The sequence below is a fragment of the Rhinopithecus bieti genome, unplaced genomic scaffold (assembly GCF_001698545.2).
Source record: "Rhinopithecus bieti isolate Rb0 unplaced genomic scaffold, ASM169854v2 scaffold_26532, whole genome shotgun sequence".
In the NCBI taxonomy this organism is placed as follows: Eukaryota; Metazoa; Chordata; class Mammalia; order Primates; family Cercopithecidae; genus Rhinopithecus; species Rhinopithecus bieti.
Window position 1 is genome coordinate 566,574 of NW_016812934.1, and position 27,448 is coordinate 594,021.

Below are 27,448 nucleotides of genomic sequence, written 5' to 3' on the forward strand. Positions count from 1 at the left end.
CATTTTAAAAGAAAAATTTAAAAGTAGAAAAAATGATTTCACTTAAGTAAAAATATTGAATTGGTGGGACAGTGAACATATGGAATATAGATATGAAATGGATTATGATGGTGGTATACTAATGGCCAGGTTTCTTCCTAAGTTAATGTTATTTTTTAAAAATAAACTTTATATTTTGGAATAACTTTAGATGTACAGAAAAGTTGCAAAGCTAGTACAGAGACTTCTCATATATCCTTCGTCCAGATCTCTGCTGAAGTGATCATTTTACATAAGTCTAGCATATGTGTTGAAAGTGAGAAATTAACATTGATGCAACACCATGAACTAAACTCTAGACTTTATTTGGATTTCACTGGTATTTCCACTCATGTCCTTTTTCTGTACCAGGGTCCGTTCCAGGGTATCACATTGCATGATCTAAGCCAATCTCTTCCCACCTTTCAACTGTCAGGATGCTAGGCTTGTCTGGAAGAAGATGCTGGAACCAGCCCAGACTCTTCCCAGAATAGTCCTGCAGCCCCAACCTGAACACTCTCGCAGCGGATTTCATGGCACAACACAGGTTCATGACCCCTGAATCCTGCAAATGAAACCACTTGCCTTTGTTTTTCACCCCTAGGTTGCAGCTTGGCCTGCCATCTACCGTTTTGACTTGGGGTCGTTAGCTTGGTTTACTCTTCTTTTTTTTTTTTTTCTTTGGGAGCCATTGATTTCATGGGTCCCAACAACAAAACTTCATAATCATCTTTCTCGTATTTCGCTTCAGTAGATTCAGCTGAAAGACTTGAAGGAGAACTCTAGGAGCCTTTTGGTTTCAGTGAGGGAGAGAGTTCTGTGGGAAGTGGTGAGGAAGCTTTTCAGGGAGGAATTAGAAGACAGAAGCTAAGAGAGTTTTCCCTGGAAGGGAGGGAGAGTCTTATGATGGAAATCTTTAGATTATACAGTATTCCATCCCCACCTGATGGCCATCGTAAACTCTCTGCTTGAGGCCAGGGGTGATGTTCCACATCCTATAATGCAACGGGGAGGTCACTCCTTCCCAAGTCAACTCTTCTCATCTTTGAACAGCTCTGGATTGGATTCACAGATTTTCCCTATTTCTCTGTGTCATTCACTTGTTGGTCCTCTTCCAAGTGACAACCTTTTCTCGCTTTCATGGCCAATATACATTCTCCAAGAGCCTTTTCATTTCTAGGTAAGGCTGCTCTTCCCAGAACAATTTCAAATTTATAATCCAGGATAAAACAGGATATTTTGAGTGTGGGGCTGACCAGTTCAGAGTAGAGCAGTAGTTTTAAATTGAGGGAGATTTTGCCCCTGGGCAACATTTGGCAATATCTGGAGACAATTATTTTGGATTATCACTCTGTGTGTGTGTGTGTGTGTGTGTGTGTGTGTGCGCGCGAGTGTGCGCGTGCACATGCGCTACTGGCATCTGGTGGGTAGAGGCCAGGGGTGATGCTCCACATCCTATAATGCTCAGATGCCCCCTACAACAAAGAATCATCGTGCTTGAAATGGCAATAGTGCCAAGGTTGGGAATCCCGGAGTAAAGAATTTCAGTCTCTCTCTCTCTCTCTTTTTTTGAGACAGGGTCTTGCTCTGTTGCTCAGACTGGAGTGCAGTGGTGCAAACCATGACTCACGGCAACCCCTACCTTCTGGACTCAAGTGATCCTCCTGTCTCAGCCTCCTGAGTAGCTGGAACTACAGGCAGGCACCACCACGCTTGGCTAATTTTTGTTTTTTTTTTTTTTTTGGTAGAGATGGAGTTTCATCATGTTGCTCAGGCTGATCTCGAACTTCTGGGCTCAAGCAATCTGCCTGCCTCGGCCTCCCAAAGTGCTGGGATTACAGGCTTGAGCCACTATGCCCAGCCTCCAGTCTCTTCTTTTATGACTCCATTAAAGCAGCCAAGGATGGGATTAGCCTTGCAGTCACTCCGTTGATTTGGAGTAAGTATACTCCAAAAATCCTTTGGTCTTTGTCTGCCATAGGCTAGGACTATGAAACATCTTCTCCACCCCAAACCTGAGTAAGTCTAAGGGAGAAGAGAGTCTTGCCCAAGGTCCAAAATATTCTCCAAATGTGAATGTGCCCTCTGCTCCATCTCTACTGTCACCCCCCAACACGAGCCACCATCTCTGCCCTGAGTTACTGGAACATTGCCCAAGCGAATGACTGCATAGCACTTATTAATAACACATTATTAATAACACATAACTAGGCCCTTATGCCCTAGTTGTTTACATATATGGACTATTTTAAGCTTCATTATGGCCCTAGAAGGCGGGTATGATTGTCATTATATCCATCTTTTAGATGAGGAAACTGAGTCCCCAGGTGGCCAGATAATTTGTCTGAGTTCACACGAATGGGAGTTGGAGAAGTGGGGTCTTCCATGCCAGCCCATCCGGCCCCCCAAGTCTGTGCTCCTGAGGCCCTGCCAAGCACGTGGCCTCTCCTTTCCTCTGCAGTGGGAACTGTGATGAGGAGCTTTGTCAAACTGGAAGTGCAGAAGTCACCACTGGAGGGCTTTATGCAGGTGGAAGTGATGTAAACAGGATCCCATTTGCACTTTTACAAGGTCACACAGGTGCTGGGTAGAGAATGGGTTACTTAAGTTAGTTGGAAAACCTCCGATTTGAATGATCAATACACTCAGTGATTGCTTTGGGCAAAATCTGTGCTTTCCAAGTTCTCTTTATTTTCCCGCTTGGCTCTGCAACCTGACCTCCTGAGGCCTCCCCTTGGCACCCACGCTTTGTCATACTTCTCACACACATCCAGCACCCCTCCTCCTTCAGGTCTTTGCTCAGGCTGACCCCTCCTCCTGGAAAGCCTTAGGGTTCCAGCTCAGGGACACTTCCTCAGGGATGCCCACCCTGATTACTCCTTCCCCACAGGCAGACCTCACTCCCCAGTACTCACCCCTCATTAGCCTCAGCCACACACCCTGTTTATGTCCATTATCGCGATGTCACAGTCTGTCACCATTTTTATTGATTGACTTCCCTGCTGTGGTTTGTCTCCCTGGCTCTGTGAGCTCCGAGAGGAAAGGGAGGGAGCTTACTCACCGGTGTATCTAATCCCGGTGAGCACCCAGCACAATGCTCTGGGGCATGCAGTAAAAATAATAATAATAAATAATAGAGTAGCCATTGCTATTGCTCGTTTCCATTTTATAGATTGGAAAGTCAAGATTTAGAGAGTTTAAGTAACTACCCTAATCACACATACCGTGTGTGTGTGTGTGCGTGTGTGTGTGTGTGTCTCACAGGGGACAGGGCGTCAACCCAGGCAGTCTGAAATGGGCATCCAGACTCCACCCTCACACCATCTCACCTCGCCCTGGACCTCCTGACTGCACCTCGTCTCTCTAATGCATCAGAAAAGCCCTGGCTAGGAAGAGACCAGGGGCAGAGCAGAAAGAGAGAAATGAACAAGAGAGAGTTAAGGAAGGACCTGAGAAAAAGAGGCCGAGTTGGGAGCGTGGAGAGGAGATTGTGGGAGGGGATATGTAGAGGAGAGATTTTTCCCATCAATTAACACAGGCTTCATAGAAACAGAAAGTATTCCTGGCAGTCTTGCCCTCTTAATACATCATATCTCTAATCCCCGGAGCCCTCTGACCTTACCCATAATCCCTTCTCTTTTGTTCTGCTGCCTAAAACCTTCCTACCCTGAACCGAGTATTACATCCCTGGTGAGGTCTGAGCAGAAGAAAGAAGGTGGCAGGGAGCAGGACTGGGGGTTGGGGAAAGTGGAAGAATACACATCCTCCTAAGTGTTTGACCAACAAAATCGAGCTAAATTCCCCAGCCCAAGCAGTAAACTGTTCCTCTGAAAGGCCCGGGAGCCTCACCCTGTCTCTTTGGAGCCTCCGCGGCCCCCCTCCCCTTCCCTCCTGGCTCCCCTGCCGTAGCTGAGACACAAAGCTGGGCCCTGGATTATCTTAATTTCCATATGGAGAGCTGTGTAAGCCAGTTCAATGCATGGCCAGTCATTTTGTTCACAACTTTGCAGCAAGCAGGAGCAAAAGCCGCTGGGAAATTAGCCATTCATCCTATCTCACCTTGTGTGTGCATGCATAGATCAGTAAATACAGAGGCACGGGGAAACCGAGTCTCCTTTGTTAATTACCACATCGGGCCCTGCCACTTCCCTGAAATTCACTGCAACTCTTGATTTTTGAGGTAAACACACACACACACATACACACAGACGCACAAATAAAAACAAATACATATGTACACGTATATATTTTACATTCACTTTTAAGCAGCACTGGGGTAATGAGGCTTATGTATTTGTGTTTCTTGGAACTGGGCAGCCAAGGGGGGCTATTGGGACTTTCCATATCCATCTCCCTTGCACACACAGACACAGTACACCTCACCACCTATACACAAACAGGGCCTACTCCAACCCCTATACATAAACAGGACTTGCCCCATCCCTATACACACACAGGGTCCACCCATCCTATACACACGCTGGGTCCACCCATCCCTATACACAGGGTCCACCCCATCCTACTCTCTTACACACACATGAAATCTACCCTGTCCTACTACTACTACACACACACACACACACACCATCTCCATCCTATCTATATACGACTACACATGCCATCTCTGCCATCCTACACACACACACACACCATCTCCATCCTAGCTACACATATGCCCCATCTCCATCCTATTCACACACACACACACCATTTCCATCCTACACACACACACACACACACACACATCATCTCTATCCTATCTATATACAACTACACATGCACCATCTCCACTCTATCCATACACACACACCACCCATCTCCATCCTATCTATATATGACTACACATGCCATCTCTGCCATCCTACACACACACACACACACACACACACCATCTCCATCCTAGCTACACACATGCCCCATCTCCATCCTATTCACACACATGCACACCATTTCCATCCTACACACACACACATATTCGGTGCACGCCATCCTCCCTCGCACTCACACAGTCTGCCCCTCCCTCCACCCCATCCCCAGTCAAACTCTGGGTAATACCATCTGACAGCATCTCTGGGCCTCTCTCCTGACCTTGATGGGGTCTATATCTTCCCTGTGACCCCCAGTCTCTCCCCACCCTGGCATTCTCCCCAGGTCTGGGTGGGCTTCTCCATCAGCCAGCCCCCACTGCCTTCAGGATGTCCTCGAAGCCCCCATGCTGTCTCCAATGTTCTCTGCACCTCCACCAGCCCCTCCCACCTCCTAAGACTGGAGGGCTCCCCTTGACCCCCCAGGATCACCCTCAAGCAAAGCTCTTATCTCCCCGTGAGCGCGGCCCGGGATGGTTGTGTGTGCCCCCAGCCTGCCTTTTCCGGCATCTCTGTGCAGGGTTGCATATTACCCCCTCCCACACCAAACTCAGGACTGGGGAGGGGTGGTTGCCCAGGCAAGGGGAGAGAAGAGAGAGCAACAGGGTCTTTGGGAGGATCGGGAGAGAAAAGGGAAGATGGCTAAAGAAATAAAGAGCCCAGACAAAACACCCCTGGAGAAAGCTTCCAGGAAGTTCAGAGAGGTCCAGACGGGGAGGGAGAGGGAAGCTGGAACAAGAGGGTGTGGGAGAGCTCAGGATGGCCTCCTAGGTATTTGGGGTTGGCCTGTCACTGTCACCACATATGAAACCCTGCATCATTGTCCTCCATCTGTTTCCTCACAGTCAATGCAGTTCAGGGAGCTCTTGGGGAGCACTTGGAGAGCACTCCAGGAACTTGGAGGTAGAGGCTGCAGTGCAGTTCCTAGCTCTGCCTCTTCCCAGGGTAAACCCCTTCACCAGTCTGAGCACCACTCCTCAGATCTGAGAAATGGGTCAAGGCTGGGACCCACCTCAAGGAGTTACCATCAGGATCTAGTGGGTGATGAACCACGGCAAGTGGCGGGTGCAGTGGGCACATTCCATGGGTAGGGGAAGCCAGGGTGGTGGTTGCTGCTGTCACCTCAGAATCTGGTATAGAGTGAGTGTTCAGTGAATAGTGACAGCCAAAGTCTTTCCCATGACAATACCTCACATACAGCAGGTGCTTCAAGATTGCTATTGTGGCTGTGAGTGTCATAGTTACTATTGTCATACTTTTAGTACTAGTAGCACTTCTGCTATGTCACAAAGCCTGAAATCTACTAGGTACTTACTAAATGGTAACTAATACCATACCACAAATCAAGAAACCCAGGGAAATGGCCCCTGCACAGAATGTCCTAATACAGGGAGAAATGACTCAGGATAGGGAGCCACTTTGGCTGGAAAAGCTTCCTGGGGCAGGCACTTCCCACTTGGGCCCCGGAGGGTGAGTAGGAGCTGGTCGGCAAAGCAAGGCGGGAAGCCTCGCTGATGTGTGCAGCTTAGAGGGTGGGACAGGGTGAGGCCATCTGAAGGTTTGGGGAGTTTCCATCTTGTCTGGGGAGAGAAGACTCTGCCCAGGCCCCTGGGGAAGTTTTTAAGGCAGGGAGAGCCTGTTTTTTGCAATGGCTGAGAGCTTGCGTACTGAAGTCAGATGCTTGGCACATGACTTCACCTCTCTGAGCCTCAGCTTCCTCATCCGTGGAATGGCCTGTCATAAGGTTGAGGGGAAGGGATTGATAAGACACGTGAAGCATGAAGCAGGGTCTGGGCCCAGCAAGTGCTCAAAGAATGATGGGTATCATAACCTTGATCTTGACAAAACTGCCCTACCCTATCCTCCCAACCCTCAAATATCCCATTTGAGCATTCCTATGCTGTCTTGATCATGAAGAGCTAGAACTTTTCTCTTCCAGGCACAAGTCTGTTGTCAAGCCAATTTGCAAATCCCAACCGCAGCAGGGACCCCATCTCCTTCCCCTCCCTACCTGGTATCCCTAGCTCCATCCTCTCCCCTCTCCCAGCCTTTGCACACACTGGAGCCTCTGTCTGGAATACCATTCTCCCTCTTCTCTCTCTGAGTTGCTGTGTCCCATGCTCTGAGTCCCAGCTGCCAGGCTAGGTCCTTCTGGAAGCCTTCCCCAGCTCTGGAAACTGGGTCGGGGCCCCTGTTAGAGAGCCCCTGCAGTTCCCTGTGCTTTTCCATCAAGCATGTGTCATTCTATGTGACTGTGAGCAATATAAGGGCAAGGTGTACATAGTAGGGGGGCTGGCACACAGTAGGTGTTCAACTGAAAAATGTCCACAAAAACAAAAACACACACAAGAAAAATGTCCACATGGCCCACAAATCCCTAGGGAGCATTTCAAGATTTCTGAACCACCTCCTACAGAGCCCCTGCTGTGAGCTCAGATTAGTGGTCAGAATGTCTTGGGTCTCTCTTTCCCAAGTCACATCCAGCCAAATGAGGTGCTGCAGAGTCCCCTGCCTGACTTAGACCTCATCTCTGGATGAGGCCCCTCCTTCACCTCCTCCTCCAGGAAGCCTTCCCTGATACTCACAGCAGCATGTGCTGGAGTTCTCCTCCGATCTGCCAGAGCCCTTTAGGGTGGCCTTTCCATTTGGATGGTGCTAATTCTTCCCCATACCCTAGTTAGGGGTCTCCACAGCTGACCTCCCCCTGCTACATGTGAATTCAGGGTGAGCAAGGGCATTCTCAGGCAAGGCAATTTGTGTTTCTCTGTTTCTGGAGTCAGAGTGCCAAGGTACAATCCCGGATGCCACATGTACAGACTGTGACTTTCAGTCAATTGCTTAACGTCTTGGTGTCTTGGAGTTCTCATCTGTAAAATGGGAATAATGACACCAACTTCCGAGAATTGCTGGGGGATTATCTTCAGCCATGCATTTAAATGCCTAGTAGAGACAAGGGCTCTTTAAAAGCCGGTTGCTGCTACAAAGCCAACCTTTGTAGTTTTTACGCCACTTAGGACGAAACTTAGCACACATTAGGTGCTCAGTCAATGCCTAAAGAATGCATAAGAGAGAATGTATTATTTTGCTAGCTGGGGCGACGTTGGACAAGGTTCTGAGTCTTAATTTCTGCCTCTGTAAAACAGAAATAATAATTGTATGTACCTTACCTGGGTATGTTGTGGAGGGTAAATGGTATAATGTAAACCATGTAAATAAAACATCGGCCCTGTGTAGGAGTAGAATGAATAAAAATATCTAATATTTAATTGATGTTTCTAAATGCCAGGCCCTTGTGTTATGCATTGAATCCTCCTAACCACCTCACAAAGGAGGACCTATTATTGTCACAGATGAGGAAACCGAGGCACAAAGAGGAGAAGCCGCTTGGCCAAGGTCACGTAGCTGGAGTGGCAAAGCCATGAGGAACAGCATTGGCTGCAGCGCCCCTTCCACTACGCTCTCTTGCCTATCGTGATAAATATTGCTTTCTACCCTTCCCACGCTTCCCATTAGACCACCAACTGTAATGGGTGGAGCAGAGGGGAATGGCTGCTGCACATCTTTTATAAAAACTCTCCCTGGCCAGGCGCGGTGGCTCACATCTATAATCCCAGCACTTTGGGAGGTCGAGGCGGGCAGATCACCTGAGGTCAGGAGTTCGAGACCAGCCTGACCAACATGGTGAAACCCTGTCTCTACCAAAGATACAAAAATTAGCCTGGTGTGGTGGCAGGTACCTGTAGTACCTGCTACTTGGGAGGCTGAGGCAGGAGAATTGCTTGAATCTGGGAGGCGGAGATTGCAGTGAGCTGAGATTGTGCCACTGCACTCCAGCCTGGGTGACAAAGCGAGATTCTGTCTCAATAAATAAATAAATAAATAAATAACTCTCCCTGCTCAATATCTAGAACACAGTTCTGCAAATATTGGACTACCAGCCTGTGTCCTAAACGTGCAAAGCACATCACTGCCCTGAAAAAGCAGGTTCTGGGGAATAGCATTGTATGGTGTTTTGAGACCACAGGCTCTAGGGCAGATAAACCTTTGTTCGAGTCCCAGTTCTGCCTCCACAACGCTGTGTGACCTTGGGCAAGTGACCTCGCCTCTCTGAGCCTCAGCTTTGCATCTGTACAATGGCGTACAATAAACCACTCTCCCTTGTAGGGTGGGAGCATAGATTAAATGACTGCGAAACAGGGGACCCTAAGCGCGTGGGAAGAGCCAAAATGAGCCCGGGCTGCATTCTGGGATCCCCCATCCCTGGTCCCTGTCCTGCGCGCACGGAGGGGCAGAGTGGAGATTCCGAGAGTGGCCCGGCCAGCTTTCCGGCTGCCGCCTGCGCGCGGTGTCAGGCGGCGGGTGATGGATCGGCTCGGACACACTCCACAATAGCTCGCAGACACTCTATTACCCGGTGATTGTCTGCCCAGCGGCCCCGCTCGGGCCGCGCTGCTACAGATAATGGCCCAGAACAAAGATGGCAGCTGCTTTGTAGGGGAACAGATTTGTGGCAAGTTGAGATAAAATAAAGAGGAAGGAGAAAGGGGAGAGGAGACGGCGGCAGGGGGGTAGGGAACATAAAAGGAAGAAAGAGGGAGTGAGGGCGAGAGAATGGAGGGACGGGAGCCAAGATGTTGCTGCAGAGAAGGGTGGTGGGGCTCAGGCTGGGGAAGGACGGAGGCTGGCTTTGTCCAATAATGATGGTGACAGTGATGGTGATAATAATAATGATGGTAATAGGCTGCAAGCTCTTGGTGCTGTCAGTGGAAAATGCCCCAATATCTTAGGCCGAGCTGATACTTTTTATTCTTGCCCGAACTCATGAATAGCAGTGGCTCTGGCCTCCAGCCTGGGGCCTCTGGAAGTGGGTGGGGGTCTGGGCCAGGGGGTTCCACCCCAGTTAGGAGATCCAGCTTCCAACTCCCATCCTCACTCAAAGCTCAAAGAAGGTGGAAGGGTGGGAACGGACAGCGAAGGGGAAAGGACCCTCCTTCAGCTGGCGTAGTTCCCCTTAAAGTTTCCCAAGCCCCACACTCAGCGACTTTGGCCGACACCTTATTGATCATCCTGGTTGCAAAAATAGGTGAGAAATGTGTTCTTTCAGCTGAGCCCAAAGCTGCCCAGAATAAAATCTAGGTTCTTTATTAAGGAGGGCAGGGGAATGGATATTGAGAAAGCAGTTGGCTGTCTCCACCTCAGGTACTTAATAATGAACATTTATTGAGCATCTATTATGCTCCTTGACCCATGGTATTCTACATAATGCCTCACCTAGGAGGGAGGCAGTGTGATTATCCATTTTGCAGATGGGACAACTGAGGCGCAGATGGGACAACTGAGGCTCAGAAAGGTAGACTGACTGCTCAAGGCCACACAGCACACGTAGCACTCAAACCTAGGTCTGTGGTCCAGTTTTCTGCTAGATTATCTTCTTTCACACAAACAGTCTCTCAATGAGGTCATCACCCTGATATTCAGGAGCTGGGGTGTGGCAGGACAAGAAAGTGGATTTTATAATTTCAAGAGGGAGAAGGGTAGGAGCAAGCTTGGAGGAGGTGAGGACTGAGGGCAGAGACAGGATGCTGAGGAGGACAACAGTGACAATCATATTTGCCAGTCACTTTCACTTTTCACACTGCTTCCTGACTGTCATCTCAGTTGAAGTTTACAAATGCCTCTGGGTGAGCCAGGGAAGATTTTAGCAGCTCTGTTGAACAGGTGGGGAAACGAACACCCACATCCTGAAGTGGAAAGGACAAATCAAGCCCAAACCTGCATTAGTCCATCTGTTTCCTCTGCCTAGAGGGTTTCCCCATGCGTTTTCTCCTCATTTTTCAAGGCCTGCTGGGACACCCCTTCCTCCAGGAAGCCCTTCCGGTTTCCTCCTGGACTTGTCCGTACCTGGGGGAGTGCTAACCTGGGAAAAGGATTGTGCATGCCTGGATGGAGAGAAGTATGTCTCATTTCCTTCTATGTCCTCATGCCCAGCCTGCACAGCACTGGGTTTACAGGGGTGGAACAGACCACCTGCTCTGTCGTGACTTAGGTACACATTGTGGCTTTCCTTCCCAACTGTGGCTGGAACCAGACTTCCCAGGCACAAATCCCACTAGCACAGTAAACTTGGGCAAGTCTCTTCATTTAGCCAAGCCTCACATTCCTCATCTGTCAACTGGGGACATAATTGTAGCTGCCTCGAGCATGTGGTTGTTGTGAGGACAAGAGAGGACGCTCGTGTTGAGTGTGGCACAAAGCTTGCACATAGTAAGTGCTCAATAAACACAACCTCTCCAATCCTTCCTGATCTCCACTGTTACAGGGGAAAAGACTGACCCCACCTCTCAGTGCATTGTTTGGTTAAACAAGGCCACCTGAGTAACGTGATCAGAGCAGAACCTGGCAGGCATTAGGCGCTCCAAGTCCCGGGTGGCATAAGCCTATGGGTCTACGCTGAAGAGATCCAGACCTCACCATATTGGCATTTTGCTAACCCCTGGGCCAAGCTGGCCCTTAAAAGCTGGAACAAATTCCACTAATTGCTCCACTCCTAACCAATTGGATTCCATGGCTCTCCAAATGCCAACTGTGCACAAGACCCAGTGTCTAAAGCTGGGACACTCAGTAGAAATATAAAGGAAGTCACACCCATCATTTAAAATCTGCTCGTATTCGTGTGTTTAAAAAGTAAAAAGAAATGATGAAATTAGTTGTAATAATATGCCTGATTTCACCTAGCATATCATTCCCATCATCAATATTTTCATTCCCATCATCAATAGCGAAATATTGGCTGGGTACGGTGGCTCACATCTGTAATCCCAGCACTTTGGGAGGCCAAGATGGGCGGATTGCTTGAGCCCAGGAGTTCGAAGCCAACCTGGGCAACAAGGAGAGACCCCATTTTTACAAAAAATAAAATCAGCCAGGTATGGTGGCTCTCAGCTATAGTCCTAGCTACTGGGGAGGCTGAGGTGGGAGAATTGCTTGAGCCTGGGAGGCAGAGGTTGCAGTGAGCTGAGATCACACCACTGCACTTCAGCCTGGGGAAAAGCGAGACTATCTCAGAAAAAAAGAAAAGAAAAAAAAAAAAAAAAAAAAAAGAAAGAAAGAAAAAAGAAAAAAACCAGAAATATCTTTAATGGGATATTTTACTTTGTTTTTTTCCTACTAAGTCTTCAAAATCCAGTGTTTTTTGTTTTTGTTTTTTTGCATTAACAGCACATCTCTATTCAGACCTTCAACAATTCCAGCACTCAATAGCCACATGTGGTGAGCTACCACATTGGCACTGTAGTCCTAGATGAAAAAGATTTTTTCACTGGACCATAAGCCAGGTAGTTTTTTAAAAAAAATTAAAATTAAGCCTGGGCATGGTGGCTCACGACTGTAATCCCAGCACTTTGGGAGGCCGAGGTAGGCAAATCACGAGGTCAGGAGACCAGCCTGGCCAACACGGTGAAACCCTGTCTCTACTAAAAATATAAAAATTAGCCAGGTGTGGTGGCGCGTGCCTGTAATCCTAGCTACTCGGGAGGCTGAGGCACGAGAATTGCTTGAACCCGAGAGACAGAGGTTGCAGTGAGCTGAGATCGCATCACTGCAAGATCTAGCCTGGGTGACAGAGAAAGACTCTGTCTTGGAAAAAAAATAATAAAAAAATTAAAATTTTATGTTTTTTAAGACAGAAAGTGATACCCTCCCTTCTATAACTAAACTATCTATGTTTATATTTTAAGCTGTGGATCCAGCATGGTCTTTGAACTCACCCTGAATGGTTGGGTGTTTTTTTTTTTTTTTTTTTTTTTTTTTTTTTTTTTGTCCAGAGGACTGAGCTGCAGGGCCACATTTAAGAGAAACTGGGGCGTCCTTGTCACCCCAGAGTCTGAGTGCAGCGGCCGTCTCCTCTCTGGAGAAAAAGATATATAACACTGAACGCTGTGAAATTTGCCGCTGTGAGAACAGCTAATTTTTCACACCCAGACGAACTGGCTGGGTTTGTTAAAGCCCAAGATAATCAAATAATCATTATAACTCATCTTCGCCCCTCCTGTCTTTCGCTCTTTGTACCATTAATGTCCCAGTGGGGAGCAGCTCTGGGTTAGTTCAGACCTAGCCTATTTAGATAACCTTCTGGTTGGTCTTCTGAGAGCAAAATATCCCTCCTGGAGTATCTTACAACAAATGAACCAATCCTCTCTAATCTTCTTATCGTTGTAGCCTCTGCTCCAGGCCTGGTTATCTCTCAGGCTTGCAAAAGAGAGAAAGAGAGAGATTTATACATATATATTTATGGTGCATAGAAATTTATATAAATATATGTATATGCATGAGATTAAAAAAGGGAGGTACCAAGCCAGAGCCTAAGCTCTTTTCTGTCTCTCCCTGGTGAGGCAACAGGGCTGCAGCTGGCCGGCCCCTCTGCCTGGTTAGGGAGGCGTGGAGAAGCTCCTCACCGGGGCGGCCTGCCTGCCCCCCACCTGCAGCAGTGGCTGGCTGGGCAGGGGAGAGCGAGAGGCTCTGCAGATAGGACCCGGGGTGGGGGCCTGACCTGACCAGCAAAGTGGCGGGGAGCAGCATCCAAGTGGCCGGCCCCCCTGGGGACCTACCTCACCTGTCACTGAGGTTGCCTACTCTTCCTCCCTCCCTCCCTCCCTCCCTCGGCTTCCTTCCTTGCGGGTGCCTTCCCTTCCTTCGCTTCCTTCCTTCCTTCGCTGCGCGGTATTCCCCATTCCTTCTTCTTTCCTTCCTTCCTTCTTTCCTTTTTCTGTTTTGTAAAAATTTACTTTATTTTACTTTTTTTGTTTTTTATAGAGATGTGGGTCTTACTACATTGTCCAGGCGGGTCTCAAACTCCTAGGCTCACGCGATCCTCCCTTCACCTCCCAGAGTGCTGGAATCACAGGGATGAGCCACCCTCTGTTTGTTTGTTTTTTCTTTTCCCCTCTCTAGTTCTTTCTCTCTCCTTCTCTTTTTTCTCTCTCATCCCTCTATTTCACTCTCTGTCTCATCCCCTCTCTGTCTCTCCTCTCTGTCTCTCTGTCTCCCTCTCTCCTGTTTTTCTTTCCTCTCCTCTCCCTCTCCTGCCTCTCTTTCTGTATGTCTCTCTTGTTCTCTCTCCTTTCTCCTAGATTTTTCCCTCTCTCTGCCTCCATCTCAGTCTCTCTCCTCTTCCTGTCTCTCTCTCCTTCTCTCTGCCTTAATCCTAGTCTCTCTCTCTCTCATTTATTCTCTTCTCCTTCCCTTCATTCCTCTTTCTTTCCCCCTCCCCGTTTTCCCTCCTTTTCTTCCCACCCCTCTGACCAGCTCCCTGACTCCAGCATTCTCCTCTCTCTCCAGACCCTCCTCTGGTGTCCTCTGAGTCCCCCTTTGCCCAGCCCCCCACATTGCCACCATCCCTTCCAGAGCACCCAGTCCCTCCGGCCTCCCTCTGCCACCTCTCCCTGCAGCCACTCACACCCACGTTCTCTTCCTCACCTCCCTCCACACCCCTTTCTCTCACTGTTCCCATCACTCTCACCTCCGTTCCTCCATCAGCCTTAATTTCTGATTAATATGTTCTTAGCCAAGGAATGAGAGAGAGAGAGAGAGAGAGAGAGAGAGAGAGAGAAGGGCGGTGTTGGGAAATCTTCTAAATAAATCATTTCGTCATGTGAAGAGCTAATCTGCAAATGACGGTCGCTGTTTATCGAGTTTTTAGCACTGCATGTTAAATAGTGATATGGAGGCTACATTTTAAAAACCCTATCAGAGTGCTGGGAAGGGATTTTGACTTCATTGCCCAGAAAGAAAATGGTAAAGAAGAAGATAAGACTGCTTGGAAGCATTGGCCCTGAACTGTTAGCAGGAGCAATTAGCAGGCTGGGCGGAGGGCAAGAGGCTGCGGGTCTGGCTGGCTGGTAAGGACCCAGGCCTCCCAACCCTCCCCTCCTCCAGCCCCAGATGCAGTCCCCTCTGCCGCCTCCACTGGAGTCATCCCTTTCTCTCCACCCATGTCTATTTCACAACCAAGAGATTAAAACACAGGTCTTGAGTTGGACTGATGACGTTCAAACACAGCTGCCACCACTAAGTGTGTCTCGTTGGGCAAGGAACTTTGCCTCCCTGGGCCTCATTTTCCCTGTCTGGCTTGAGATCCAAAGAGGGGGAAAAAGACTAGTTCTAATATACAAAAAGGAACTTCAGGAATCAAAATGGAGCGTAATGTCCGAAACAAAATTACAAAATTCCTTCCAAATTATTTTCACAGAAAATTGTCTTTAATGCAGGATATGGGTGCATTTTAGTGTATTGGATACGCTGGGACAGGCAACTTCCAAATATGAGCATGCTTAGAACCCCTGGAGTTCTTAAAACAGTCCCAGTGCTGCTTCTGGTAATAGTAATAGAATAATAATGGTAATAACATCTGCTTCTCCTTTTTTTGAGTGTATGTCATGCTAGGGACGATGATCTGTACTTTGCATATGCTATTTTATGTGATTTTAGCTTATTTCCCTATCTTTCTGCCTCTCCCCAGAAAGATGGTTGAGTTTTTATTGCCTTAGAGACCAGACCAAGACTGAGGTGTGAATTTACAAGGAGAGGCTGACTGCGGCTCAAAATGATCCCATCTGTGAAGGGTGGATCTGGTGCTGGGTTTTGAGGATGCTAAGCTGAGCAGAACCAGACCCAGAGCTTGAAACACTCAACAGAGCTGCCCAGCAGTGGACTGACAAGCTTTGCAAGGTGGGGAATCTCCCATCGACTGGGAGCAATCAAGCTCAGATGCTCTAAAAGGAATTCCTGTCTTGCGGGTGAATGAGGATTAGCTTCTGGAGTTAGACTGACCTGGATTTGCCACTTGTGTGGCAAAGAAACCTAAGCCCGTTTACCTCAGTCTTCTCGGCTATAAAATGGGTGTAGTTAAACCTCACAGGGAGAGTGAGTTCAAGGGCTAAAGGGAGTTTCTGCAAAAGACAAATCATCTGCAAAAAGCACTGCTCAATACACGACAGTGATCATAATTCTGTCTTTTTCCTTCTTGCCGACCTCCAAAGAGCTAATGAAAGGGAAGGTAACCAAGGCTGGCTCCAGCAGCCGATGTGGGTCTCTAACTCAGCTCCAGGCTCCCATTTGCCCGGTGATCATGCACCTGCTGGACCTCAATTTCCATATCTGTAAAATGGGGATGATTGCATAGCTATAAAGACTGTACTCACACAAAGGGAGAATAATCAGCAGGAATAATATAAGCAGTTACCATTAATAGTACAGGGGCCAAGGATTTGCAGATGCACTTAGGTTAAGGGTGCAAGTCTTGGGTTCAAGTCCAGCACTGCCACTTACTAGCGTATGACCTTCGATAAATCCCATCACCTCTCTGTGCCTCGGCGTCTCATCTATGAAATGAACCTGCATCACTGGGCTGTACTGAGTGTTTCAGTTTGGACTCCTTAGGTAGAGTTTTTGCTTTAGGAGGGCAGAGCTGAGGTCTTGGGTTTCTCTGTATCCCTTGAAGTACAGGGCTGGAGACACAGGGTTAGTTAACAAAGTGCTTGTTGACTGACGGTTTTATAAATATGCAAGTAGCAAATCCAGTAAGAAGCTGTAACAGATGCTGTTGGTTGCCACGCCTATCACTTGGCACACCCTGGACAGTTCAGATGACAGTTCCCAAAGACATTGATGGCATCCTACCTCCAAACCTGCCTCTCTGCCCAAGGGCTTCCGATGGCCACAGCCATGTGCTTGGTCCCTACACAGAGTAGATGAGAAGTGCCTAGAAGTTAATTCCCCCAGGAGCAACCTTCAATCAATGACCATGGGGGTTGGTGGACAAATGTCTTAGCTTCTGTGTCCTCAGAGCTGTGATCTTAGTGGCCTCCTAGGCACTCCCCTCGGGACTGAACCCAGCTGCCCACAGCAGTCACCTGCTGATAAGTACATCTGGATTGGTTTCCTCTTCTTTCTTGTCTCAATTTGGGAAGAACCCAGCCTTCCCAGAATGGCTTACATTTGCATCCCACAGAGTCTCCTAAGTTCACACATTGACAAAAATACGTTCTCACGTTTTTGCATTGTCAACTCCTATCAGCACTGCGAAGAGATACAAGGTGTGCTGAGAACTTCTAAAAGGGTAGATCTGCCCCAGTCTAAGTGGGAAGGTGGCTTCTGCAAGGAGGAGATATTGAAAGAGATCTGAAGGATAAGAGTTTACAAGCAGGTGGGGTGAAGTCATCCCAGGTGGGGGGAATAGCCTGTGCAAAGGCCCTGCAGGGGAAGAGCATGCTGAGTTTTTGGCAGGGCGTGAGGGCGGCATGTGCCCCCTAACTTACTGTGTGATCCAGGAAGTCACTTCACACCTCGGAGCCTCAATTTTTCCGTCTGTCAAATGACCCAAAGCTACCTACTCCTGCCCATAGCTTCTGCAAAACAGGATGTGAGAACTTGGAAGTTAGAAGTGATGAAAGGTGGCCTAAGGAGGGACCCAGTAATAATAATTAATGTTTTCTTCTAATGGCCGGTGGTTGAGTAGTTACCATTGAGACACCAAGCAAGGCTGTGTTTGGTTCGTAATGATTTTCTGCAAAGTTTTTGTCCTCACAGAGTGACCGTTTAGTGGGAGACAGTGTCAAAGAAACAAATACACAAATAGCTGCAAAGTATGATATATGCACTGATGAATTTTGTATAGAAAAATGAAGCAGAAAAGACAGACAGTGTGGGAGAGGAGACGTGTTTTAGATAAGGCCCCGGAGAGCAGAGAACTGAAGCAAGTGGAGGAGACAACTGCAAATACCAGGGTCAGAGTAAGCCAGGCAGAGCCAACAGGAGGTGCACAGGTCCTGAGGCAGGAGTGACTCATTGGAGGCATAACAAGGAGACTGGTGGGGCTGAGACATAGTGAGCAAGATGGAGTGGGTGTGAAAGGAGCAGAGGTCAGAGAAGTTATGGGAATTCAGATCCCGTGGGGCTTTGTGAGACCAAGGTGGCAAGGTGGGATGTTTGGCTTTTAACCTGAGTGAGCAGGGATCCGGGGGAGGAGTCAAAGCTGGCATGGATGACATCATGTGATTTATATTTAAGGAGCATCCTGCCACTGTATGGAGAATGGCCCGGCAGAGAGCAAGGTTGGAGGCAGAAAGACAATTGACGAGCCCCCTCCCTAGCCCACTTCCCAACCCAATGCATTGGACCTGTTCCCTACAGAGACCTCCCTCCAATGTCCAATCCCTAGGCCATGCCGGCCAGGGAGTGATGGGCTGCAAATGAGTGGGCAGGCAAGCGCCTCTAATTTCCACAAGCGCTGTGGGTAAAGGCTGTGGCAACGTGCAATTAAGCCTGAGCTTTAAAAACATGGTAATAAGGGAATACGGGCTGAGGAGGCAGCCTGGTAATTTAAATGATATCCAGCTCGAATATGGAGTGTCTAAATGTTCTCTTCCAGAGATTTATATCAGCATAGACCTGCCTTATTCATTTATTTAGTTAACTAGCGGCTTATTGGCACATCCTCCCAGCCGCTCTCCGGTGGAAGAGACAGAGGCCTGGGTGGCTGCTGGGGGTGACTCTGTGGAGGGCTGGCCAGAGGGGGAATAATGACTGCAGTTATCATCGGACTGTGTTGAAGGCCTACTGTGTGCATGCTGAGGATCTAATGTGAGAATCAGAAGTGATGCTTGCATGAGTTTGTGTGATCCGCCTCATTGTGGACATGAGGAAACTGAGGCACAAGGAGGAGAAATGACTTGTTCAAGTTCACACTGCTAGTGAATGATGTGCCTGGGATTCAACCCAGGTCTTCTACACCAAAACTGCAGCTTTGCCCATGATCTAACATTGAATATCGGTTCCTTGATTCCTGGTCATTTTCTTGATATTCGTCCTGGCATGCATGGCTGTTTTCCATCTGATGGTTGTGCAGCCATCAGAATTTATCCTGGCCAGGTGTGGTGGCTCACATCGATAATCCCAGCACTTTGGAAGGCAGGAGGATCCCTTGAGCCCAGGAGTTTGGGACCAGCCTGGGCAACAATAACAACAACAAAATTAGCTGGGTGTGGTAATGTGTGCCTGTAGCCCCAGCTGCTCGAGAGGCCAAGGTAGGAAGACTGCTTGAATCTAGGAGTTCCAGGCTGTAGTGAGCCATGATTGTGCCACTATACTCCAGGTGGGTGATAGAGTGAGACCTCGTCTCTAAAAAAAAAAAAAAAAAAATTATTTTGAGTGTATCCTGTATATAAATCCATCACCCCATTCAGACTCTGCAGCCTGAGTGGACTTTACAAATCACACAGGCCAGGGCTCTCAATTTCAGGTGCCTCCGAGGGTAGTAAGGTGATGAAGAGAACCTACAAAGGCTATGTGCAAAAAAAAAAAAAAAAAGTTTCTCAGTTTTGTTAGAGACAGGAATATTAAAAATATGTCACTTTCATCTTTACCAAAACAGTGGTGAAAGTGCAATGGTAAATGGAGCTAACACTCCTCTTCAGTGCTGGAGATGTGATAGGGAGTGGTGGGGACGGTGGCATTCATGGGAGCCACTGCTACTCAGCCCTGGCCAACTGTTGCCCCCTGTAATATGGATCCAGAACTTTAACTTATTGAAAGATGCTGGAAGTCTAAAGTGGCATCATAAAATTTCCTTTTAATGGTGAGTTCAACTTGTTTAAAGACACTCCAAGTAAAAATATATTTGCAGGCTGGAGTCTGCTCAGGGAGCCCTGTTTGAAGTTTCTTGTCCAGTCCAGTGCCTGCATCTTGCAGATGACATGGCTGAGGGCTGGAGAGGTACGAGGTTCTGAAGGTTGCACAGGATCTGAGAGGTGGAACCTGAAACTCGAAGCCAGGTAGCCTCACCCTGCATCAAGATGACCCATTGCTCCTGTACCACTGCAGCCAGGGAGCTTCTCCTCCTCTCTCTGCCTGTATCCCTGGTTCTCACCCATACTTCCAGGTCCAGCTTATGTCCCTCTTCTGCCAGGACATCTGCTTGACCACCCCAACTTCTTCTCCTTGTCCAAACTCCTAAATCAGTGCTTCCCAAACATTTGGGTATCTTCACTTTGCCCACACACTGCCTGTGCTATTATTTACTGAAATTTTCTTTTTTTTATTTTATTTTATTTTTTTATAGTGAACAATCTCTTTAACTCTTTAATTGTTTTGAAAACATACAATAATATTTTAAAATACCACTCCTTCATAAAAGCAAGGTCTTGACATTAAATGGTCACTGCTGAAGGCTGAAAGCATGAAATTTTCTTTAAATGAACTCCTTTAAAAAAAAAAAAAAACCCAAACACATTATTTTAAAAGAAGATTTGGGATCAGTACTGTAGACAGAATATCCCTTTGCCATAAAGAGAAAGTAATAGATACACTAAATACAGTGAAAACAAGTCAGTCAATGTTATTACATTCCACATTCCAACAAGGCACAGTTTGGCAAAGGCTCAAAACCTGAGGCTTGCTCTCTGCTCAAAAAGGAGCTGAGCAAAAATATACCTACCCGATGACCAGAAATTCCCCACTGGGATATACCCAGCCAAAATAAGACCATCAAAAGACACGCACAAGAATATTCATGGCAGCCTTATTCATAAGAGCATCAAAGTGGAAACTACCCAGATGTCCAGCAACAGGACAATGGACAAGAAACAGGGGTGTGTTCATTTGATGGAATATTATGAAAAAGAATGAGCTGTGAGCATACTACAACATGGATAAATCTCACAGATGTAATACTGAGTGGAAAAAGCAGATCCAAAAGGTACGTACATGTCTATCCACTGATGAATAGATAAATAAAATGTGGCCTATTCATGCAATGGAATACTAGTCAGCCACATGAAGGAATGAACTACTGATACCTGCTGTCACCTGGACAGACCTTGAAAACATCATGTTAAGTGAAAGAAGCCAGATGCGAAAGGTCACATATGTATACTTTTATTTATATGAAATGTCTAGAATAGGTAAAGCCATAGAGACAGAAAGCAGATTGGTGGTTTCCAGGGACCAGGAAGAATGGGGGAGATTGAGGAGTGTTGGCTGAAAGATTCTTCCTGAGGTGATAAAATATTCCAAATGGATTGTGGTGGTGGCTCTACAACCTTGCGAATATACGAAAAGTCATTGAGTCATACACTTGAAATGGGTGAATTGTGCAATGTGTAAATTATATCTCAGTAAATTGTTTAAGGAAAGGGTCCATACTATATGATTCCATTTGAGTGAGTTCGAGAGTAGGCAAAACTAGCTGGGTGCAGTGACTCACACCTGTAATCCCAGCACTTTGGGAGGTTGAGGTGGGAGGACCGCCTGAGCCCAGGGGGTTGAGGCTGCAGTGAGCTGAGATTGCACCACTGCATTCCAGCCTGGGTGAATAGTAATGATAACAATAACAATAATAAGCAAAACTAATCTTAGGTGAATAGAAGTCAGACTAGTGGGTATGCTTAGAGAGGGTATTGACTGGGAGGGCATGTGAGGGCCCCCTGGGGGCCATTGGGATTCTATTGTCTTGATCTGAAAGATCACTTTGATGGTGGAAATGTAAAAAGTTATTGAGCTATACATGTAAGCTTTGTGTACACTTTCGTGTGTTTAAGTTACACCTCATTTTTTAAAAATGGAGACAATGAGAATGTGTTGATAGGGCAGCACCAAACTGAGCCTTTCTCAGTGATGGCATTAGAAGGACCAAGGAGAATTGAAAAGGAGTGACTTTCTCCCTCCGTTACTCAACATTAGCTAATGCCCTTTCTCTGTACCACCTAAAATTACCTTCAGTACCACAGGGGAGAGTTCCTGCCTTCCATTCTTAGAATAGCCCCACGGGAATAATCCTGAGCCAAGGGTTCTTCACATCTCATCTCATTAGAAGCACACACCTCTGATTATCCCCTTTGTACACATGAAGAAACTGAGGCTCAGGGAGTTTGGAGAACTTGCCCAAGGTCTCCCAGTCACTAAGTGGCAGAGCTGGGATGTGAACTGCCTGGAGCCCTGAGTGCCTTTGTCACTCCTTTTCCTGCTCTGGAGCTTGGACATCTCACAAGAGTCCTTCCTGTCAGGGTGTCACCCCGGAGATTTGAATACCCCCTAGGCAAGGAAGTGCACTACTGTTCCAGGTGATTTGTCCCATAATTGGGCACTGAGTGTCCACACAGCCCTGTTGAGCCTTGGCTCTGGTGTCTTCTGTGGCCACTCTTGATGATGTGACCAGTTTGGTGGCCCCTGAGGTCACCAACCCTAACAGCTAGGTGAAGGAAAATCTCACCTATCTCCACACAGACCCCACTGGCCACGCCCATTCACCCCTCCTGTCCCAAAGACTGCTGCCTAGAACATCTGGGGTCCTTGGCCTAAGCAAGGCCTTATGCTGTGTTGAAAATGACCACCCTGTGGCCTCTTCGATTGTGGGGACACCCAGACAAAGCAGAGCCTTGTCCTCTACATGAAAACCCTTTTTGTGTCAGACAAACACTTTGCTGTGTAGAGATTCACTTCCCCCTTTCTGAGCCTCAGTTTCTTGATCTGGAAAAATGAGAATTATAATGTTAGCTTTCTCAGTGGCTGAAATGAGATCTTGGTGTGACCATGATGCTGTTTTATTTGTACCAACAGAAAGTGAGTGCGATGTTAAGACCCTGAGATTTGGTGTAAGACAGACCTAGCTTCGTACCCAGCACAGTACCCGGTGTGTTGCGGCTGATGGGAGGACTTGCTGGAGAAAGGTGTGAATCAGGGATCTGCTCTTCTGCCTTCTTGTCATCTCGGGCAAGTTCTGCAGCTGGCCGATCCTTGGGCCCTCTATGTCAAGTGGAGATAATGGTACCTTCCCCATTACTTTGTGTGAGACTTCAACGTGAACATGCCTTACAGTTACACTTCTCAAACTTCAACCTGTGCATGAAACACCTTTTATTAAAATAAATGCAGCTTCTATTGAGTAGATCTGGGGTGGGCTCACGATTCTGCATTTCTAGTCAGCTTCCAGGTGATGCTGAGGCTGCAGGTCTGCAGACCACACTTTGAGTAGCGAGTCATTGAAGCACTTAGCACATTGCAAATGCTCAATAAATGCAAGTGATTTTTTCCAGCAAAGACTGGGCCTCTCTACAGCCTTAAATTTCTGTGTTTCCAGAGTCTTCTGTCTCCCAGCTTCCTTCCCCCAACCTCTAGTCCCTAATCCTCTTCCTGTTCCTGGGAGGCAAGGGCACTGGGGCCTCCTTCCCTCCCAAGAGTACCTCAGCCTCAGCTCATGCTGCAGGGCCCATTTCACCCCTCTAGCCACAGGGGCAGGTTCCTTCTGCCCACGGCTGCCTTGGGTAGGTTTTCAGGAACAGCTGCCAGTAACTGAGATATAATGACTGCCTGGAGAGTCGTTAGGAGATAATTAATATTTGCAGCATAGAGCTGTGACTGCTAAGTCGCTCCCGCCCACAGAACTGGGGCCTCCAGCTCTTCCCAGCTGAGGGTCCCAGACCCTAAGGGCAGCACATCCTTGGGGCAAGAGGGGGACCCTGGAGGCAGGGGCTGCGGCATGGCCATTGGGTTCTGTTTTGGGAGGTTGTATTCCACTCAGCTGCCAGGGTTGGTGACCTCTGGAGGCTGCCAGGCTGGATACAGCATCAAGAGTGGTCAACGAGGGCACCAGGGCCAGGGCTTAAGGTGGCCACAGCCCCTCCTCACACCTGAGGCCAGCTGGCCTTTGGCGGTTGCCATGGTGATGGTCGTCCCCAGCAGTTGGGCAAGGACGTTGCAGCAGCAGCAGCAGCTGTGTGTGACTGGACGAGAGAAAGATGGTCCCTCTCGGCTCCCGGCTCCCCTCTGGCTCTCCATCTGTGAGGGGCAAACATCTCAGCCACCCAAAGTCACCTCCGTCGGTGCTTATGTCAGAGACAGCTCCAGTTGGAGGTCTGGGCTTTCGTCTGTCACCGGGCATTTGTTTTGGTGTGGTTTGCACCATGACTCAGCCAGAGCCTGATCACTCTCCCAGCTCACATGCTTAGCAGCTGCAGGACCCTGCTAGACCATCACACTTTCCAGGGCCTCAGTGGTCAGGTCTATAAAATGGGGCTAATCACACCCAGAGGGTTATGGTTAGGATTAAATGAGATATGGTCTGTAAACATGCAGTTCTTTTTGGGAATAGAATGTTGTTGTTGCCAGATGGTGGGTGCCAGAAATTTAAGAGGGAAGGGATTTCTCCTTCTATGGCATGGATTCACTTCATTTATTAAGTGCTTCCTGCATACTAGCACTGTGTTCCATTTGTGAAATATATTCCTTCATCTGTTGATTCCTTCCAGGACACCAGCTGCCTCATCTCAATTAATTCTCACGGTGTGTAGGATGTCCCTATCACCCCCACTCTATAGATAAGGACGCCAAGGCTCAGAAGATCACACAAAACTCAGGAGATCACAGCCCCACGGTTACACAATGAGAACACGGCAGAGCTGGAGTTCAGACTCCCAAACCCACTCTTTTCTCTCCACATCACAGTTCTAACTTGCCTTTGGTTTGCCAGGCAGACCTGCATTCAACTCCCAGCTCAACCATGCCCTTGCTGTGTGACCTTGGCCAAATGAACTCTCTGAGATTCAGTTGCTTCTCTGTAAATGAGGAAAAGAGCAAAATCTGCTTTATAGGTTCCTGTATGGATTAAATCAGATGCGTGTTAAGTGTTTAGTATACAGTAAATGTCCACTAATGGCAACTATGATTTTCACTGTTGCTATCATTATTATTTCTCTCCCTGTGAGGGGTTGGACCCCATGATCTCCAAGTTCCCAGCTCGAGCTCATATCCACATGTGGGATGGAGTGCCTCTGATCTTTGATATTTTGGGGTTGGGGCTGGCTCCTGTGGCTGGGAGATGAGCCTTTTGGGAAGGATGATGACAAGAAGGTCTGCCATTTCCGGATTCCCTCAGCCTGCTTTCTGATCATCTGCCTGTTCCTGCCACGCAGCATTAGGCCGGGTGTGTGAGCATAGAGGGGGGCCGGCGAGGGAAGGGGGGTGCCTTTCCCTGGGAGGCTGCCTTCTGTCGCTAGACAAACAAACACGCAGCACCCATGCTCGCTTGGAAATGGAGCGAGTCGTTAAATACAAGCAAACAGCGGAGGCCGAGGCGGAAGGCCAGCTTCCTTGAGCTTCCTTGGACTTAGCTGGCCGCTGCCACCGGCAGCAGCTACTCAAGAAGCAGCTCACGTTCCCTGATGCCTGCTGCTCGCAGCCCAGGCTGACCCAGCAGTGCTTCAGAGAGCAACTGGAGGTTCACACAGGCTGCAGTGTTTGCCTGGCATCTGCCACAGTCTAACTGGAGGACAGTGAGGGGCCTCTGGAGGTCATCACGGTAGCCCCCACTTCCAAGAGGCATTTTCAGTCTGAGAAATAACCATGGTCTGCCTCATGCTCACATGGCCCCTCCAGCATGGCTACTGCCCTGCCACTACTCGGGGCACACCATGGGAGGGACCCTGGCTGGGGAGACAGACAGGCCTGTGCCCACAGCCGCTCTGCCACTTGGATGCTGTGTGTCCCTGCACAAGTCACTTCACTTCTCTGAGCCTCCCAAACGAACCTCCCTATGTGTAAAATGGCAAGTGTAATAGTATCTCCTTGTTGGCCAGTTATGGGGATTGAAAGACCAACACACATCCAGCCTGGCCAACATGATAAGACCCTGTCTCTACTAAAAATATAAAAATTAGCCGGGCATGGTGGCATGCCTGTAATCCCAGCTACTTGAGAGACGGAGGCAGGAGAATCGCTTGAACCGGGGCGGCAGAGGTTGCAGTGAGTGGAGATTGTGCCACTGGACTCCAGCCTGGGTGACAGAGAGAGACCCTGTCTCTCTCTCTCTCTCTCTCTCTCTCTCTCACACACACACACACACACACAACAAACACACAGCATTCCTGGCACACAGGTTGGTTGGTCAATGATGTCAGGATGGCTGTGCTTTTTACTATGTGATCTTGCACAAGTGACCCAAACCTCACTGTCCAAATCTGACCAGTCGGGATAATTACATCCCTGTCTTGGAGGATGGTAAAAGCAGGAAATGATCAGTCCATGCTGCTGAATCCATTTTCATTTTACTACTTTCCTCAACTTGGACAAGTAACGTGGTAGCAATAATAATAATAAGTTCAGAATTAGCCTGGGACACACAGTGAGACTCCCCATCTCTACAAAAAATACAAAAATTAGCCAGGCATGGTGGTGCACACCTGTAGTCGCAGTTACTCGGGAGGCTGAGGTGGGAGGATCGCTTGAACCTGGGAGTTCGAGGCTACAGTGAGCTATGACTGTGCCACAGCACTCCAGCCTGGGCAACAACAGGGTGAGACCCTGTCCCCAATTTTAAAAAAATTCAAAAAAATAATAACAATAATAGCTAACATTTTGGAGCACTTATGTTGATTTAGGCCTGTGTTATCCAATAAGTAGTCATTGTGGCTCTTTAAATTAAAATGAAAATTGGCTGGGTGCGGTGGCTCACGCCTGTAATCCCAGCACTTTGGGAGGCCGAGGTGGGTGGATCACCTGAGGCCAGGAGTTTGAGACCAGCCTGGCCAACATGGTGAGACCCTGTCTCTACTAAAAATACAAAAATTAGCTGGGCATGGTGATGGGTGCGTGTAGTCCCAGCTACTTGGGAGGCTGAGGCAGGAGAATCATTTGAATCTGGGAGGTGGAGGTTGTAGTGAGCTGAGATTGTACCACTGCACTCCAGCCTGGGTGATAGAGTGAGACTCCGTCTTAAAAAAATAATAATAATAAATTAAAATGAAGTAAAATGAAATATACAATTCCTCCACCACACAAGGTACATTTTTTTTTTTTTTTTTTTTTTTTTTTGAAATGGAGTCTCGCTCTGTCACCCAGGCTGGAGTGCAGTGGTGCATCTCTGCTCACTGCAAGCTCCACCTCCCGGGTTCATGCCATTCTCCTGTCTCAGCCACAAAGCACATTTCAAGTACTCAAAAGCCATATGTGGCCAGTGCTGGTGAAACCAGGACGTCTCAAACTTAATGTACATAGGAGTCACCTGGGAATTGGGTTAAATGCAGATTCAGGTTTGGGAGATCTGAAGTGAAGCCCAAGACTCTACATTCCTGAGGATCTTCCAAGGTCTGCAGACCACACTTTGAGTAATGCCCATGTGGAACTGGGCTGCTCAGTATGGTGGTCAGTACCCACCCTGCCCATAGCTACTGAGCAGTTGAAGTGAAGTGAGTCCAAATTGAAATGTATGGGAAGAATAAAATACACACTGGATTTCAAAGGATTGATACAAAAACCAGTAAAATATCTTATTAATGCCTTTTAAAATTGATTACACATTAAAGCAATATTTTTAGATGGAGTGGGTTGAAGAAAATTTATTAAACATGTAATTTCACCTGTTTCTTTGTACCTTTTAATATGGCAGTAGAAAATTTTAAATTACCTATGTGTGACTCACATATTTCTATTGGGCAGCAAGAATCTAGGCCTAGTCTGCATGCTTTTATGGATTCATATCAGAGCCAGATGTATATAGTCTTTTTTTTTTTTTTTTTTTT

The 27,448-nt window shown here is 47.8% G+C and overlaps 1 long non-coding RNA gene across 1 annotated transcript; it reads left to right on the top strand.

The window, feature by feature from the left end:
• The first annotated feature begins 1,817 nt into the window (after positions 1-1,817).
• On the top strand, positions 1,818-22,803 carry LOC108512180 (uncharacterized). The gene is made up of 3 exons (XR_001880525.1): positions 1,818-1,957; positions 15,400-15,608; positions 22,494-22,803. It is a non-coding gene; the product is annotated as an uncharacterized LOC108512180 (long non-coding RNA).
• The last annotated feature ends 4,645 nt before the right edge of the window (positions 22,804-27,448 follow it).